This window comes from Triturus cristatus, chromosome 7 (assembly GCF_964204655.1).
Source record: "Triturus cristatus chromosome 7, aTriCri1.1, whole genome shotgun sequence".
Lineage (NCBI taxonomy): Eukaryota > Metazoa > Chordata > Amphibia > Caudata > Salamandridae > Triturus > Triturus cristatus.
This window is the reverse complement of record NC_140590.1, coordinates 741967523-741985301: the sequence shown is the minus strand read 5'-3', so window position 1 is coordinate 741985301 and position 17779 is coordinate 741967523. Positions and strand designations below refer to the sequence as shown.

Sequence of the window (17779 nt, the reverse complement as noted above, 5' to 3'; positions counted from 1 at the left end):
GCTGCCTGGTTTGCAGATAGGCTGAGATTGCGGTCAAATGGACACGTATACCAGATTGCATCGATATAGGTGTAAGAGGTAACAGATGATGTTGTGGATGGATGCGTCCAGCGGGTTGATGTCATTATTACCGCAATAAATGACGAACCTTTTCCATTTGGCTGCATAGCAAGCTCTGGTAGTGGGTCTCCTGGCCTCCTTGATGATGTCCATACAGTCAGGTGGCAGGTTGAGATAGCCAAACTCTAGGACTTCAGGAGCCAGATCGCCAGATTCAGCTGTTGCGGATCTGGGTGCTGAACCTCTCCATGGTTCTGCGTCAAATGCGCGGGTTTGATCCGCAGCCTTTGATGCGGCACCACGGAAAGTTCGAGGAAGGTGGTGTACCACGGCTGGCGTGCCCACGTGGGAGCAACTAGGACGAGTGTCAGGGAGTGTTGTCGGAGTTTGCGGGCCACTAGCGGTATCAATGGCGCTGGGGGAAAAGCGTACGCAAATCTGCCGGACCAGTTCATCCATATCGCATTGCCCTGCGACTGCGGATGTGGGAATCTGGCGGCGAAGCTTTGGCATTTTGCGTTTTCGCTTGTCGCGAATAGGTCTATCTCCGGATGACCCCACTGCTGGAAGTACGGTTGGAGTACTGATGGGTGTAACTCCCACTCGTGCATCTGGTGGCTGTGTCTGCTGAGCAGATCCGCCATCTGGTTGTCCTTGCCAGGGAGGTGTTCCGCCATGAGGAACATGTTCCTTTGAATGGCCCACTTCCACATGCTCGGAGCCAGATGAGACAACTGTGGAGAGTGTGTTCCTCCCTGTTTCTGTATATAGTACATTGCGGTCATGTTGTCCGTCCGGATCAACACGACCTTGTTGCATAGATGTACTTTGAATGCCTTCATGGCTAGGAAGATTGCCATCAATTCCAGAAGGTTGATGTGCAACTTCTTTTGTTGTGTTGTCCATAGTCCTTGCACTGTATAGTGGAGTACATGAGCTCCCCATCCCTGGAGAGACGCGTCCGCTGTCAGTACTATCTGTGGGACAGGCTCTTGGAATGGTCGGCCCTTGCAAAGGTTTTGTAGATTCCACCAATGCAGAGAGTTGTATGCCCGACCGCTCACCAACACTAGGTCCCTTAACTGTCCTTGAGCCTGATTCCACTGACGTGCTAGGCACTCCTGAAGTGGGCGCATATGTAATCTCGCGTGCGGGACTATGAAGATGCAGGAGGCCATCATGCCTATCAACTGCATAAACACTCGCGCTGGAAGTGAGTGATTGGGTTTGAACTTGGAGATCAGCAGTTGTATGCTGTTGATCCTCACTAAATTTGGCTGAGCTGTGGCCGCCAGAGTGTCTATAGTCGCACCTAGGTACTGTTGTACGTGTGCGGGCTGGAGATGGGACTTTGGATAATTTAGTGAGAATCCCAGACTGTGAAGAAGGTGAATGGTGCGGGACATGTGGCTTGCACATTGCTGGGCTGACTTCGCTTGAACGAGCCAGTCGTCTAGGTAGGGGTAGACGTGTATATGCTGCCTCCGTAGATGTGCTGCCACCGTAGCTAGGCACTTCGTGAAAACCCTGGGCGCTGTTGTCACGCCGAAGGGAAGGACTTTGAACTGATAGTGCTGCCCCTGAACAGTGAACCTGAGGTATTTTTTGTGTGAGGGGTGGATGGGTATGTGAAAGTACGCATCCTTGAGGTCCAGTGTGGCTAGGAAGTCTCCCTGCTTGAGAAGCGGAAGGACTTGCTGTAGAGTGAGCATGTGAAAGTGCTCTGAAAGAATGTACTGGTTCAGGGGTCTCAGGTCTAATATAGGTCTGAGCGACCCGTCCTTTTTTGGAATTAAGAAGTAGAGGGAGTACACTCCCGCACCCTGCTCGTGGATGGGTACGACCTCTATAGCGCCTTTTAGAAGCATACTTTGCACTTCTTGCTGTAAGAGCGTTAAGTGCTCTGAGGACATAGGACGGCTTCTTGGTGGTATTGTGGGTGGAGTGGAGGTTAACTCCAGACAGTAACCGTATTTTACAATATCTTTGACCCACCTGTCCGTGGTGATGGAATTCCACGTGGACAGGAACCTTTGTAGCCTTCCCCCGACAGGTGTTATGTGGTCGGGAGGAAGGGAGAGGGCGTCACTGCTTGTTCTTGGGGGAGGACCTGGTGTTGCCGTAGCCGCGTCCTCTGCCCTTTGTGCTGGAGCCACGATATCCACCTCGGGTGTTTTTATCATAGGTGGTCTGTGTATTGCCTTTGTTATATGTTTGTTGTGACCCCTGTCCTCTACCTGCTCCCTTGTTTCCGGGGCGACGAAAGGAGCCGCTCCGAAAGGACTGAGTTTGTAGGGCGCCCATGGACTTTGCAGTGTCCGTGTCCTTTTTTATCTTTGAGGGTGGTGTCAACCTCTGGCCCGAATAAATAGTCGGGGTTGACGGGCTGGTTCAGTATATTGTTTTGTTCCTCAGGCTTGAATCCTGAGATCCGCAGCCAGGCATGTCGTCGCAGCATGACGCTTGTGTTTATGGCTCTGGCAGCCGTGTCTGCAGCATCTAGTGCGCATTTGATGGAAGCGTTCGTTAGTAGCTGTCCCTCTCTGATGAGCATTTCTGCGCCTTCCTTGAACTGGTCTGGGAGATGTTGGAATATTTGCTCCAGTGTGTCATAGTGCGCTCTATCATAGCGAGCAAGGAGCGCTTGAGTGTTGGCTATGCGCCATATGTTGGCAGCTTGTGCGGCAACTCGCTTGCCAGAGGTTTCCAACACCTTGGACTCTTTGTCCGGGGGAGGAGCGTCACCTGTCGTTTGCGAGTGTGCCCTCTTGCGTGCATTCGCTACGACGATGGAGTCGAGTGGTAATTGTCCTCTGATGTAAGTAGGATCCCCAGGTGCTGATCTGTATTTTTTATCAATCCTGGGGTTTATCACTCGTGCCCTGGTGGGTTCTTTGAAAATGTCCTTGGCTGGTTTGAGGACCCCCTTCAACATTGGCAGAGTCTTTACATGTCTTTCTGAGGATGCAAAGGTGTCCATTAGAAAGTCATCTTCGATGGTATCAGAGTGAAGCTGTACCCCATGGTTATTTGCAGCACGTTCAATAAGAGCGTTGAACGCCGCAGTATCCTCCGTAGGAGATGTTTTTGCCCCATAGAGTTGTTGGTCCTGTGCATCGAGAGGTGCACTGGGGTCTGCAGGGTCGCCCCAAGTTTGATCAGGGTCCTGCTGGTCATCAGGGTCCGTGTCTACATGGTAGGGGACTTGGTCATCCATGTAGTCCTCCAATGCATCCGTATCGGAGCGTGTGGGGGAGAACCGGTGTGGATCCTGGTAGGATGAATGGAAGGGTTCATAAAGGAGAGGTTCCGATTCTGCAGGCAACTTCCTTTTTAGTGGGATCCTGAAAGGGTCCAACGGCGGCTCCGAAGTTATCCTTCGGTCGTGGAGAATCATCCTGCCAGTGTCGGCGTCGATGATACGTGCCGGAGACGTCTCAGCAGGTGTGACCGTAGGTTGGGTGACCCGTGTCCTGAGTTGGAACATTTTTGGGATTGTCGACGGAGGCAAGCCGAAGGTAATGTTGGCCGGCACCGAAGAGGCTGCTGGAGCTCCGATCGAACCGGAACCCGACTTGTCCTGGAGGACAGCTGTGGTTTTGCTGCCTTGCGTCGCACCAGGTCGTACTTGGGGCGCCTTCGAGGCTTTGGCACCGGCCAGGCTCGTAGAGGCGGCCGTGGATTTTTTCGGCGCCGGCGGTTCATCGAGTCGAGGTGCAGAGATCACCGTCGAAGTCTTCGATACCTGAGGCTTAGGTGTCGTCGAGGGAGCGATGCGAGACACAGCAGGCGGTACGGCCCTTGGTGTCGTTGGTGCCGGTAGCCGAGCAGGTTTGTCGGTGCCGATGGCTTTTTTCCGTTTGTCGACTCCAACGTCGCCCGCTTCAAGTTCGGCACCGAAGTCCCTCTTGGTGCGGTCGGTGCCGACGCGGGGCGCTGGCGTCGAAGGCCTCGATCCGACCAGCGCCACTTTCAGTTTCTGTTTCGGTGGAACCGGAGCAGCTTTCGGTTTCGGTTTTGTGGTAGGGAAACCGGCCTGTTTATGTAGTAATGGCTGCCGCTGAACGTCCGAGGCCGGGCCCGAGGGCGGGGCCGAAGAACTGCGGGATGGGTCTCGGGTAAGGCCCGAAGGCGATCCCTCGACCGGAGCCATAGGCTGTGGCACTGGTGTTTCAACGGTTTGAACAGGTAGGCCTTGTTCATCATTGGAGCTACTCTCTTCGGCCCCTAAGGCCTCCTCGTCGTCTCCTACCTCGGTGTCGTCTTCACCTCTGTGGAAGAGTGACTCGTCTACCTCGTCCGATCCGGGTTCGTGTTCGGAAACGGGACTGGAGGGCAAGACTTCTAATTCCTCGACGTCTTCGGCCTCGTCGAAGATGTCTGTTGGGGCCGGTGCCGCGTGCTGCGCCTCGAGTCTCGCCGCTCGTCGATTCCGCAGAGTCTTCTTGGAACGGAACCGGGCACAGGCCATGCATGTCGATTCGTCGTGGTCCGGCGAAAGGCATTTGTTGCACACCGGATGGACGTCGATGTGTGGGTACTTCGCATTGCATACCGGACACCTTTTGAATGGCGTCCTCGATTCCATCGTCGAAGTAGTCGATGGACAGGTAAATGCGAAAAAAGTCGGTGCTGAAAGTTAGTAAACTAACAGGATTGTATCGAAACCCGATCGATAAACAGTACCGACGCAAACTAAAGGCCTTTTGGCCTCGAAAAAATATTTTCCTAACTTGAGCTAAGATAGCACATCCGAACCCAATGGCGGAAAAAAACAATCTGAGGATGGAGAGGATGCCCATGCGCACTGTAGTCCAGGGGAGGAGTCACCTATCCAAGGATACTTCGAAGACTCTTCCAGGACAACAACGTGCAAACATCCGGACCCAACACTAGGCGGCGATCTATGCACAGGTATGAATTCAGCAGCCCACATGCCTCGAACATTAACTTATTGTGTCTGGATAAACTCTCTATAACAAGCATTGGCATAGCCAATAGGTCTCGCCTTTGGGACCTTATAAGTGTTTAGCCATGCAACAGTTGATGTTGCACCAAGGATATTGTGCAGCATAACTAAACACTTATAAGGTCCCAAAGGCAAGACCTATTGGCTATGCCAATGCTTGTTTAAAGTTCCTTTTTACATAGTGCACGTGACCCATCACACACAACATAGAGCTTCCATTAACCTGTAAGCATGGAGCTCTGACACACTCGTACCATGCAAAGATCTCCCAGAGGTAAGTAAACGGGTCTTGCAGCTCCATTTGAGGATGCCTGTTGGAAAGCTAGTGTTCCTAGCAGTAAAGTGGAAGTCGAAAGACACTGATCCCATCATGGCTAATTAAAACAAGAATTTGCAATGCAATTGGTCTCGCCTTTGGGCCATTATATGTGTTTAGCTATACAGCACATTACCCTGAGTGCTGAAACATCTACTGTTCTTTAACATGGAGGGAAAGTAAGCACCAAACTGCGTGACATGCCAGGTATGGGAACATATGAAGAGAAATATTGCCTTTCAACGGGAAATGGTATAGTCCAAAGCTCTGTTTTCAATATAAAATCAGGGCTTTCGGTGGTCATATCAATGAAAATGCAAGATTTGAAACAAATATTATGGTCTACGGGTGCTAGTGGAAGGCAATTTCTATGGACTGGAATCTAGAGAGTGCTAAAGTGTTTCTGTTATTTTACTGACCTTTGCTGGTCGTTTTCTATCAAGAAAGTTAAATAGAGGCAGTTGAACACGCAGAAAGCAATTCTGGTATGTTACTGACCTCCACTGATAGTTTTCTATCAAGACAGTTAAATAGAGGCAGTTGAACAGAAAAGAAGTCCCTGAGTGGAAGCAGACAAGTCCTAGGGATCATCTCCAGAGCAGACAAAGTACATACACATATAAGTATATACTAAAGTATAAACAAGAGGTCTCGAATGCTTGACCTAAAAAAATTGCTTGCGGTTGAAAATTTGGTTTCAACTCAGGAACTAAAGTTGATCGCGCTCGTCTTAGGCCTAGGCATTTGTGCCACATTGCCATTTGCATTTCTCTGCTAAAAAAAGAGTTAACAGGCACAAATGTCACTCTACCATGAAAACGGTGAACATTGAAACATCTGTTCAGGACTCCAGACAGCAACTGTTATGGTAATCAATGCTCCTAAAATATACTTTGTACTCATTTGGATAGTAAATGAGCCGCTGGTCAGTTCACTTAACTGTTAATGAAAAAAGTAAGATTTGTTTTGTTTGTTAATTTAATTATCCTGACCATAACTTCAGCAACCATCTCTTTGACATCCACAACATGCTTTTCAGTTTATCTGCTGTGGTCTCCCACCAACCAGGGCCCACTCCTTTCACCCACTGCAGCCTGTCATCCCTCGCCAAGCATATCCACTCTCTTTTCTATCCCCTTAGCATCCACATCACTACACTTATCAAACCTTCTCCCAATGTCCATCCAAACATCATTCACCATCAAAAGAACCTCGTCATATCACCCTTCCCAAGCAGGAGTGAGCCATAACATTCTGGCAAGGGATAGCAAGATGCTCCACTGTCCTATGTCAAACCATTTCCTACACAATCAAGCCTCTTTAACAGTAGATACAAAAAACACACCAAACCCATTTGCAAAGAATTAACAACACAGCTCCCAAATTTCTTCACACCTTCACTGCCTTATCACATTATACTATGCAATATGCTCACATCGCCCACCTCAACATCGCACAGCTTCAAAAGGTGCTTGATCACACTAAACTCCTTCACTGGAGCATTTCATGAAATCTTGGTAGGCAGAAGCAAGAAACTCCACCATTCTGGTCATTTGGTAGGTAAAAGAGTTGAACCTAAACAGTGGCTAACCATCAAGTTCAGTTTGGGAGAAACACAGAGGAAGTTAGAAAAGTCTGGGTGCAGTAAATCTGGTAGCAGAGCCCTCAGAAACCATTGGACAGGGATACACAGTAGAAAGAAGAGAGACTAACATCTGCTCCTTTAGCTAAGGCTCATTATACATGTCCAAAACCTGAATCCACATACATCCTGAAATGAGAATATTGACTACCTTTCGTACAAGTGAGTTTTAAAAACCCTAGACTACAGTCAATGATAACCATACCTAAGGAGAACATGAATAACTGGGCAGGATAATGATAAATAGAAGGCCAAGACTGGAACATCAAAGGCAGATGTTTGTGGGAAAATGGGAAACACAAGGACAGGGAGAAACGAGAAGAGGCAACACAGGACAGGAAACTCCCTTCAGATGGTCAGAAAGCCAAATGTTCCCAAATACAAGGCGCACACACTTCAACTCACTAGACAATGGTTTGGTAAAGACACATAAGAGCTGAGCAATTACACAATATCAAGCAACCACTGTGGACTTGTATCATTAAAGAGTTAAAAATCAAAACAAGAGAGGATACATAGTTCAGGACCACGCTGTCATACAACTATTCTAATATGTATCTACTGTGTACCTCATGTAGAGGTATGATAAGAACTGTATCACTACAGATAGCCACATGTTTACATTGAAGGTCTGTGTGATTCAAGAACATACGGAGAGCCCTCCACAATACACGTTAGGTTGGATCGTCACAAGAACGACCCAAATAACATTTACTCAGGGAGGCCAAGAAAGAGTTGAACAGCCTCTCCCTGCACCGACACCCACCTTCAGGGCACCCCACAAATACAAAATATAGCCTACAAATAAAGTGCCAAGTAAATGACACTATAAAAGCTTTGTAACATATAACCAACCAAACAAGCGAAGACGACTAAATGTTGGAGCGGCATTTTCACTGAACATCTACACTGCTAGAAAAAGGCAGCTTAACAAATGGAACAAAAATTACTTGCTGAAGATATTTATATAAGTTTCGTCTTTGGAACAAGTAAGAAAAGACGGGTCATTCAATATTTTGCGATTTAACTGTCTTAATAAAGATAAGCATGCACTTAATTTCTATGATGGATACTTTATGAAACTAGCACATATGTTAAAATTACTTTATTCCATGCTTTTTTGCTTCTAAAAATGCTTTCATCAATGACAAAAGAAGGAAACTTCAGCTGGTGACTTTAGGCCCTAAACCAGTAACTAACTGTACACTAAACTTAGAAAATGTAATCTTGCAGGGTTGAACTGAAATCCAATGTGGGGATTTGCAGAATCAGGCAGTCGCGTGTCAAGCAGAGACTGATATAAATAAGATTGCCTAGTTCGAACCTCCCATCACAGATTTCCCAGTAGGCAACTACGGCAATGTAACTTTCAATGCACATTCCAAAAGTAATTGTACTTGAAAGCATCTATATCTATATATATATATCTATATATATATATATACACACACACACACACACACCTCTAGTAGTGCTGTCAAGCATACTTCTGAAACATTCATCATCAGCACAGAGAACTAAATTATTGCAATACAACTAACTCAAGTGCTTTGAGACAAGAAACACATTTAACTCAAGGTTTCAAATTCTAGATAGTATCAATTCTTTAAGAGTCACATTTTTGTTTAAAATGTGCAAAATGTCCTATTATGAGTTTCCTTTTGATTTTACAGCGAGAGTGAGAAGGAAAGTGGAGTAGAAGGGAAAAAGGAATGAGCGAATGTCTGTGAGAGTGAGGAGATGAGACGCGGCTGACGGGGGATGCCTAGGGTTCAGGAGGGAACACTGGAAGACTTGGCAACAAAAGCTGGGAAAAACTGAAAAGATTAATCACTACAGAGAGTGGATGGTTAGAGTGTGAGTGACAGCAGATGCACCCTGTGGAAGGAGTAGCTATAGCAGATATGTTGGTGATGAGAGAATGCTTTGTGGGACTGTGAGAGGTACAAAAGGATCATGCCCAAGGCAGGATGAGGAAACAGCAGATGCTCCTGGAGCTGCCTTGAGTCAGAAAATATATGTACTGTGAATGTATTGGCATTAATGACTCAGCAGAGCAGTGCTTTAAATGGGCCAGTACTGTCGGTACGGAGTACCAGCACTTTTTAATTTTGAGAGGGATATTATCGGCACTTCTCAGAAACAAGCAGGTACTCTGGTACAGAGTACCTGCACTTTTATTTTTCCATTTCAAGCACTGGATAAGAATCAAAAAGAGGAAAATAAATGGAGGAAAGATTCAGTGGTGGAGTGAGAGAAGATATGAAAGAGAGTGGGTTGGTCAGCAAGTTAAATAAACCAAAACCAAGATGAGCAGTCTACAAATGATTGCAACAGAAGTGGCCAAAAGTGGCCCCCACTACTGCCTGGTAATCCTTATCGACTTCAAAAGGACATGGTTACCGTGTACCACTCTACTCTATGCCAATGCACTCTTCGCCACTGCACTCTACATCACTACAGTCTAAGTCATACCGATCTACTCTGCACAACCCTACTCTACGCCATTCTGCAATACTGCACTCTACACCACTGCACTTTACTCTGTAACACTCAACTCTATTCCACTGCCTCTAGGCAAATCCACTGTAGGCCTTACACTATACCACTTTACGCACCTGCACTGTACCCTGCACCACTCCACTCTACTCTGAAACCATCTACTCTACGCGGCTGCACTATACACCATTCTGCACAACTCCACTCTATGCCACTGCACTCAATGCCACTCTACTCTTCACCACTGCACTCTGCATCACTGTACTAACACTGCTCTCTTCGCCACTCTACTTCACACTTCACCAATGCACTCTGACACTCTACTCTGCAACACTGCACTTTCAGCCACTGTCCTCTACCCCACTGAACTCTACCCTGCACCACTCTATGCTATTCTACTCTATGCCACTCGACTTTACTGTGGACTCTATGCCACTGCAATATATGCCACTTGAATCTACTCTGCGCCACTCCACTCTGCACCACACCACTCAGCACCACTCTAACCTACGTCACTGCATTGTATGCCGCTAAATTCAGTGCTGCTGAACTCAGTGCCACTACACTCTAAGACACTATACTCTGCAACACTCTACGTTAATGCACTCTATACCAGTCCACTCTACTCTATTCCACTCCAGTGTATGCCACTCATTGCGACTCCATCGTATTCCACTACATGACACTCTCTGCCACTCTACAACACTCTTTGCCATTCCACTCTACAACACTCCACGACACTCTCCTCTGCGCTACTATTAGCCACGCTGGTGTACAACATTGCTAAAACACATTAGCAAAGCCAGAATCTCTTGCATAGGCAAGATCTATTGGCTTTGCCAATGCTTGCCAGGTTGTGATATTGGATATAAATGTGTTGGAGTTGAAGTCAGTCTTGCTCTCACTGAAAGCCTTCTTGTCAGTGGAGAAAACAAGAGTGATGATGACTCATACAGACAAAATCCCAGACATCTTCTATGCGAAGAACCTAATCCTCACAATCTGCCAGATGCCGATAGCTCTGTAAGAATGATCTTTACAAAATAGCATTGGCTTCCATTTCTGGCACTGACCATACCAGAGGAGGCAGCATGAGCATGGGTCACCACTCGATACAAGTTAATAGTTCTCTTGAAATCCCTGTACCCTATCTTCAAGGCCAGGCACTGTCCAGCAATAGGAGCCTTTATATGGCCTGGTATTGCAGATTCCCCTCACATGTATTGGTCAGTTACCCCCCACATATGATACCTCTCTCTCCCGAGGTATCGATAGTAATACATCCAACACAATTCAATTCGTTTTGGATTGGGGTAAAAAACCCCGGCAGTATTTTATTAAAAATAATAAAACATAATGAAACATAAATCAAAATTCAAATTATTTTTTAAAACTTTTTACGCAGAAAACAGCAACATATTCACTCACGTTTGTCATACAGTTTTTTTTACATGATTTACGGCTATCCTTAACATGAATCTGATACATAACCATACCTAACTTAAACTGGACCATGTACATTTGTTTTCTGCGTATCCTGGATGAGCCTACGTGCAAGGTCATGATTGTTCCCCAGTAATTGACAGGTCCCTGTTTACCGGCGTGACCTTGCGCAGGAGGCCTGTGTGCCCAGCAGACTTTTTGCGGGCACCCCCTACACCTTTCCAACTTTACTCCCAGGGGCTGATGTTATGTATGTTATGCCATGTTGGCGCCCAATGCGTCTGCGCAGGGGTTGGCCCAAGCTGCATACCGGAAGCGGAAACTCCCTAGCCCCTGGCTATTATGCATGTAATGCCATGTTGGCGCCCAATGCGTCTGTGCAGGGGTTGGCCCAAGCTGCCACCAGAAGCGGAACTCCCAACCCCCTGCACCCTTCCAGCTGCGAGCGCCCCCTGGAGTGTGATGAGGAACCACTTTTCCCCCGCCCAGGCGTCCCCATTAACCAATGGGATGTCTACTAAGAGATGTAAAATTAGACGTATCAATCATGACCTTACCACAGACCAAGGATACTCAGACATAAAATACGACATTTGTTAAATGACTTTACCTGAAAAAGGAAACCTAATCCCACAGACATTTTTTTTCACTAATATGTAACCAGAGAAATACCTACAAAGACTTTTTGAGCAACTCAACTATGAAGTATATGCCTAACGAAATAATTCATAACAACCTCGCTACTTTAGGGGATGGTGGGTGGGGAAAGAAAAAACCGAGGCTACAGCAGCCATCCGTGTGCACTGGCGAGGTGCTGTGAGGACAGAGCGGCAAAGAAGAGACTCTACTGCCGCTCCCACCCCCTCCCCGCTGGAAAATCCCACCGGGGACCGGCACCACCGCCATATCGGCGGCGTGACCGAGTTCCTGGTTACGCCTTGGTTAAAACACACCTGATCAACAGCAAACACTCTTGGATGGGCCAGGGATCCAATCAAGAGCCCTCCAGAAATACAGTGAAAGTCCAGGGTCCTTAATTATTATGAAGTCGCTAACTAGGCCTTGCCAAGTCTGTTTCTCAGACCTGCTCCATCTTCACATCTACCTTTCCTAGAACTAAGACGTCCTTCCCGTGGAGGAACGGGAGTGCAGCAGTTCTCTCTGCCACAGGTCAGCTTGAATGTATGGTTCCTGAGCAGTTAATCTTTGCTATGCCTCTCCTCAGAGAATGTAGCAGTTCTCGTGCTTGAATGGAAATCATTCACCAGAACTCAGTATAGTAAAGCCACTGGACTTAGTAGATAATGTCATAACCTTTTTGCATACATGGATGACACGAGGGTGCAAGTCGCCATCTGGAAAAACATACTTCACTGTAAGGCCAACTGAAGCCGGTCTGAGTAACCCTTCTCCACCACCAACGGTGCCATCAAAAGATATTTGATGGGCCTCATATATATATTACCTCCTTTATCTCTGCCTTTAGAAAACTGGTCCTGGTAAGACCAACACACAAATTTCTCATAGAATTTTGGTGATCATAGAAGGGTGGTTTTGCTATCAAGGCACATCCCTCCTTCATCCCAAAAGTAGGGGTCCACAATCCACCATTTATCAATCAGACTTCGGCATGCCAAACCCGCAAAACACTAACCACATCTCCGACTCTGCCAGAAATCAGTTACATCGCTGACTGAGTCCACCACACCACAAAGCACAATCCTGCAACTGGCCTAACATATAAAAAATAAACTGTGATTCAGCCTGAGCCCACCATTTTCAAAACCGATGTTGCCTTGTGCCACGTTCTAAGTAACAATCGTCCATTACATACCCTGCTAAGAAGCAAGTTCCAGTGCACCTGGCCTCTCGCAATATCTCCACATACTCTAACCTTCATAGCACCATAGCACGTTCCCGTACAACATGCCAACAAACAACTTTCTAGTTCCGGTTCCAGCATTCCAGTACACCATCTCACACAGCATGCTAGCACCAACGACCAGAACACCACCCCCACCTCTATCTCACAAGCACACACACATGTGCATGTACTTTATACCAGCACACCATCCAGTATCACATACCCCGTTCGTGATTTTATATGCTACTACATAACCTATAATAACATGCACACACAGGCACTACTTGCAACCACACCACAGTCTCCACTGATACATTTCGAACTAATGGGATGCATATAGTGCAGGCCCAATTCCTAGTTAAGAACCACTTCAAGCATCAGGCAGTCATCCATTCCTAGCTCAGCTTCATGTAGGTATGCATGGAGGGCTTTGCACTAGTTGGGGGACGAGGCATGAATGCAGATGCCTTGCTGATCCCTCTACTTGGAAGATGTATAGTTGACCCCTAGAGTACACCTCATACGACTATGAAAGCCTAACTAAAGAGAACCACAGTTCCCCTAAAGCAACTCCAAAATACAAGTACCCATCACACCAACCATACCAGAACCCTCATCAACAGTACTGCAGGCTAAGTGGAAACCCCATACCAACTCCAACCGTACTAAACCCCAACAAATGACAATCACCAATACTGCTATAACCCATCCTACTCCACAACAACTGCAATCCTGCCAGAGCCCATCCTAGAGCCTTGCCATATAGGCCAGGATTGAGACGGTGTGCCTAGACAGACACTAAGACTCCTACAGCGTGAGGAGGATACATTTCTGTGCACGCAGAGGGAGGCTGCAGAGACTCCTTTTTGCAAATAATGTTTTTTGGGGCCCATATAAGTTTACAGAGGGAAGCTGTCCAAACCAAACTTTGCAAGGGCTATATCAAAACCATCCCTAGCTCTGGCAGGATGGGTCCAGGCAATCACAACTCCAGACTGCCTCAGGCAACTACAACTTCAACATTAAGAATCCACCCACATCAACATTAACCCCTGCCAGAGCTCACTGCACACCAACACACACATCCACTACAGGGGACACACATGAATCCCTCTTTAACCAAGCCTGAGCCCACCAGGCATTCTAGGACATCCTTCCCAATCAGCACTCCTTGCCTTGAACAATGTTCTAATATCAATCCTCCATTATGTGCTCTGTCTGGACATTCGTCCAATCTCATTCTAACAACAATGTACTAGGTCCTAGTACACCATCTCCCCCATAATAAACAGATTGCTTGGTACCACATTCAAAAATACCACCTACATCACATAGCGGTCCCAAATGCTGATAACCATCCCCACAACACATGCACAAAAACGGATACTACACCCCAGCACTCAATATCACATCTCACACACACCATTCCTGATGCCAAATAATACACCACAATCCCTTGAGATACAACGTTTACCTAGCACCAGACTCCATTACACCATCCCACTACACACAAAATGTGTTACATCCCTGCTACCACTGACCTTTGTATCACAACCTAGACAAATCAATCCAACCCATGCATTTGATACTATACCAGCAATTGCCTGTTAATCGAAAACATTACCATCCAACTGTGCATGTACTCCAGGGTGTAGTTTGCACCCTGCTGCTCTAGCTCGGACCCCAAGCAACCACTAGGCATCTAGCTAAAGACCTATGGTAGATGTTGGTGCCTGGAGGGCTGTAGTAATGTGTTTTATAGTAGTTTTAATGTTGTGTATACGAACTATAGAATGTTCTTCACTTGTATTCTGTGTATCAAGTTTATAAGCTGGAAGATTGGGATGCTGAGGGAGAAAGGAAGGAGCTGTGCCTTGCAACAGCTGTGTATGTTCAGATGCAGAAAGGTTGCCATCGTGAAAACCCTTACGTGGCAGGGCTTGGCGTTCTCACAATCTGCTGATAGAATCACAGAGAAAAATAAAGCAGTTTCACTGCATCCTTGTAACTCGGGCAGATATCACATGTATTGTCTACTGGGGTAATACAACTGCTGCCTTTTTGCCAATTGACTTCTAGGCAGGCAAGGCATGGCAAATGCATCTAGCCATCCCTACCAATCTGCCACTGGAACACAATCTGTGGGTGATGAGAACAAGGCCAGATAAGGTATAGCTACCTAGACATTGAGAAGGAGCTACTTCTCTGAATCAATGGTGTATTTTACTTACTCATATTCCGTGCCCAGTGTTGCACGCCAGCACAACCATCTTTAAATCACCAGAGGCCACAACACAGATGGGATGGCGTTCTGTCAGGACCATCAACTTGACGGTTGCGCATGATCTTGGCTACAAATAAGGTATAAGAAGCGACTGGTAGATATCGAGATCTCTAACCGGAATGTTAGTACTGATGCGTTAACTTGAAAAGAAGAAATTGGGAGACAGCTTGTAGATGTGCCATCCATGAAGGTGGCTCATCACCCCCTTACTTGGAAGGTGTATTGTTGATTGGCTAGTTGAAGTGGCTTGCCAGCAAAAAGCTTGATGATACTGCATTGTAGCTATGTCCTGGAAGGTGGCCTAGCAATGTCGCTTCGTCAATGCCTCTAGGAGGTGGATTCAGGGCAACTCTACCTGGAAGTTGGCTAGTGGCTTCTGCTACCTGGAAGGTGGGTACTTGATTCACATACTGAAAGTGGCCAGTTATCGTTCTCTAAACCATGAAAAGTTATTGTCTATGTCGAGCCCAGACCACATTCCAGCGGCTGCGGGCAAAACCCTACATCCCGATGAAAAAACTTACCAAAGACGTTCGACCTCGTAGCTTCATCCACGTCCTCCGGAATCCCTGCTGTAGCCGCGTGACCCTACACATCAGATGCCAGAAGCAACCCAGGCATTGGTCCAATATGCCATGTCGGGCATGAATGGGAAACGGCCCGAGTCCGGAGCATGAAAGCGACAGAATAGAGACTCCCGTGATGAGCCGTGGGGCAGACTAAGGGGGAGAGAAGCAAGGTGCGCTCCTCGCGGGGTGCAAGTTATCGATTAGTGAAGCAGCATGCGTCTGTCACCAAAGCCTGGCGGGGACAGAAGCTGGGCCCAGTTAACGCGGCGGATGTCCCCTGCTAACTCTGACTCCTCGCCCTGTATGTCCCTGTTCCAGGCGTCGGTACCTCCTCCAAGCCGCTTCAAGTGCACTATTACTAGTTAAGCTTTGGCCTTCGCTCCGATTCTCGCAGACGACTTGGGCCCCTACACCCGGCTCCTTCCGTTGTTTCGGTCTCACTCTCCGCACTCCAAGGCGGATAATCTGCTGGCTCTATGCCCGGGTGTGTTCTTCGGTACCTGGTCCTCGCGCCCATCCACGGGATTCGTTGTTGTTCTGGTTTACGGCTCGGACTCGGTCCTCGCCGCCGGTGAGGATTCCTCAGTATAAGCCGCTGTTAGTCTCCTTTGCCTCTTCACGTCTTTTAATTCCGGGTCCTCTTTTCAGGCCAGGCTTTTTCTGCCACGGAGGCCGAATAAAATTAAAACAGCCAAGGATGGTACCAATCCCAAGTCCATGATTCCCGGTCCTGTCGTTCGTCCCTGCTGTCGTTCCTCCATGCCAGGTCTCTCTCGGCTGAGAATGGAAGAGAGGTAGGCAGCCTATTACGCCGACATGCTCAGAGTCCTCATCATGACAGCAGAACCCGGACTCCTCCTCTCTCTCCCTCCCACCCAGGACGGAGTTGGGGGGGGGGGGGGAGGGGGAGGGGGCTGCAGGAGCTTGCTCAGCTTTCCCGTCTCCCCTCACAGGCCTATGGCAGTCCCACAGAGAGCCGCCAGGTCCAGCAACAGCTGCCCGAGGCACATTAACCCTTGGCGCAGTGGATCAGAAGGACACGGCGATGCCCTACTTCCCGCGTGGGCGGGCTTACACAGCCGATGGTGCCCTGGCAGTTAGTGGGCTCATGCACCTGCTACTGAGACCTGGGTAGTTTGTAGGTAATCTGCTCGGATTTAAGGAAAAATACAGCAGTGGACGCATGCACCTGAGATTCGCTTGGACCTGAAAGACTTGATCGGTTTATTTAATCAAGTGTGAGACTTTAGTTATCAACGCGTTATAAAGCGATGTTGATAAATAACTATAAGAATTAGAATGAATATTATACATTTCCATCTCTACGGAATATAAATAAAACATGACGTACTGGAGTTAGACCTATGGCACGTTTACTGGGGAAAACAACAACCAATAGGCAAACAGCTGGGGACATGATCAGAATAACGCGCAAAAAAAAAAAAAAAAAGTATTTCATTCCCATCACTGTACAACGGCCACCTTGACTGTCAGAATGCCAATGTGAGCTTATCACCGCCTGTGACACTGCTTAATGGACTCGGTGAATGTAAAGTATTTCATGATTGCATAACGGCTTTTGTGACTGCACAAGGCACCCGCAGCAGCGTAAGCCGCTTTCCCCGTAAAACGGGCTCCGTCACTGTATAAATGCCCTATTCAGACAAGACCTACTCCCCGTGACTATAAAAAATATTCCTGAAAATGTATAACGTTGCCCGGAATATCCTAAACCTCCCCTCAAAATTGTATGAAGGCTGGGTCGCTGGTTTAAATCTGGCATGACTGCATTAAGTGTCGTGTTGTTTGTAAAACAGACCACGTGATTATAGAGCACAAAAGTATTGTGTAAAGAACCTTGTCACTGCCTACTGGGCCCTGTGACTGTATACAAATCATCATGCCTATACAACAGTGACAGTGCAACGGAACGTATGGCTATAGAACCCCTCCTTGTAATTGAATACCGACATTTTTCAATATCTGAAGACCCTTATGACTCTAGTGCGTCCTAATGTATCGACACACGCACACACATTTGATTAAGTTACATATTAAAAGACATTTATATAGCATCACACTGCGATTAGTATGGCCAGGCAACTCTGTCAGCCAGGGAATAAAGTCTCCGAT

At 47.3% G+C, this 17779-nt stretch overlaps 1 protein-coding gene across 3 annotated transcripts in view; it reads right to left on the bottom strand.

The window, feature by feature from the left end:
• Positions 1-17779, bottom strand: part of CYTH1 (cytohesin 1) — a 765922-nt gene that overhangs the window by 486379 nt on the left and 261764 nt on the right. The window contains exon 1 of one of the 3 annotated variants that reach the window (XM_085617469.1): positions 15602-16488. The exons of the other annotated variants lie outside the window; for them this stretch is intronic. The gene's annotated coding sequence lies outside the window, so the exon portion shown is untranslated. Of the gene's footprint in view, positions 1-15601; positions 16489-17779 lie in introns of those variants that run through there. 3 annotated transcript variants of the gene reach the window in all.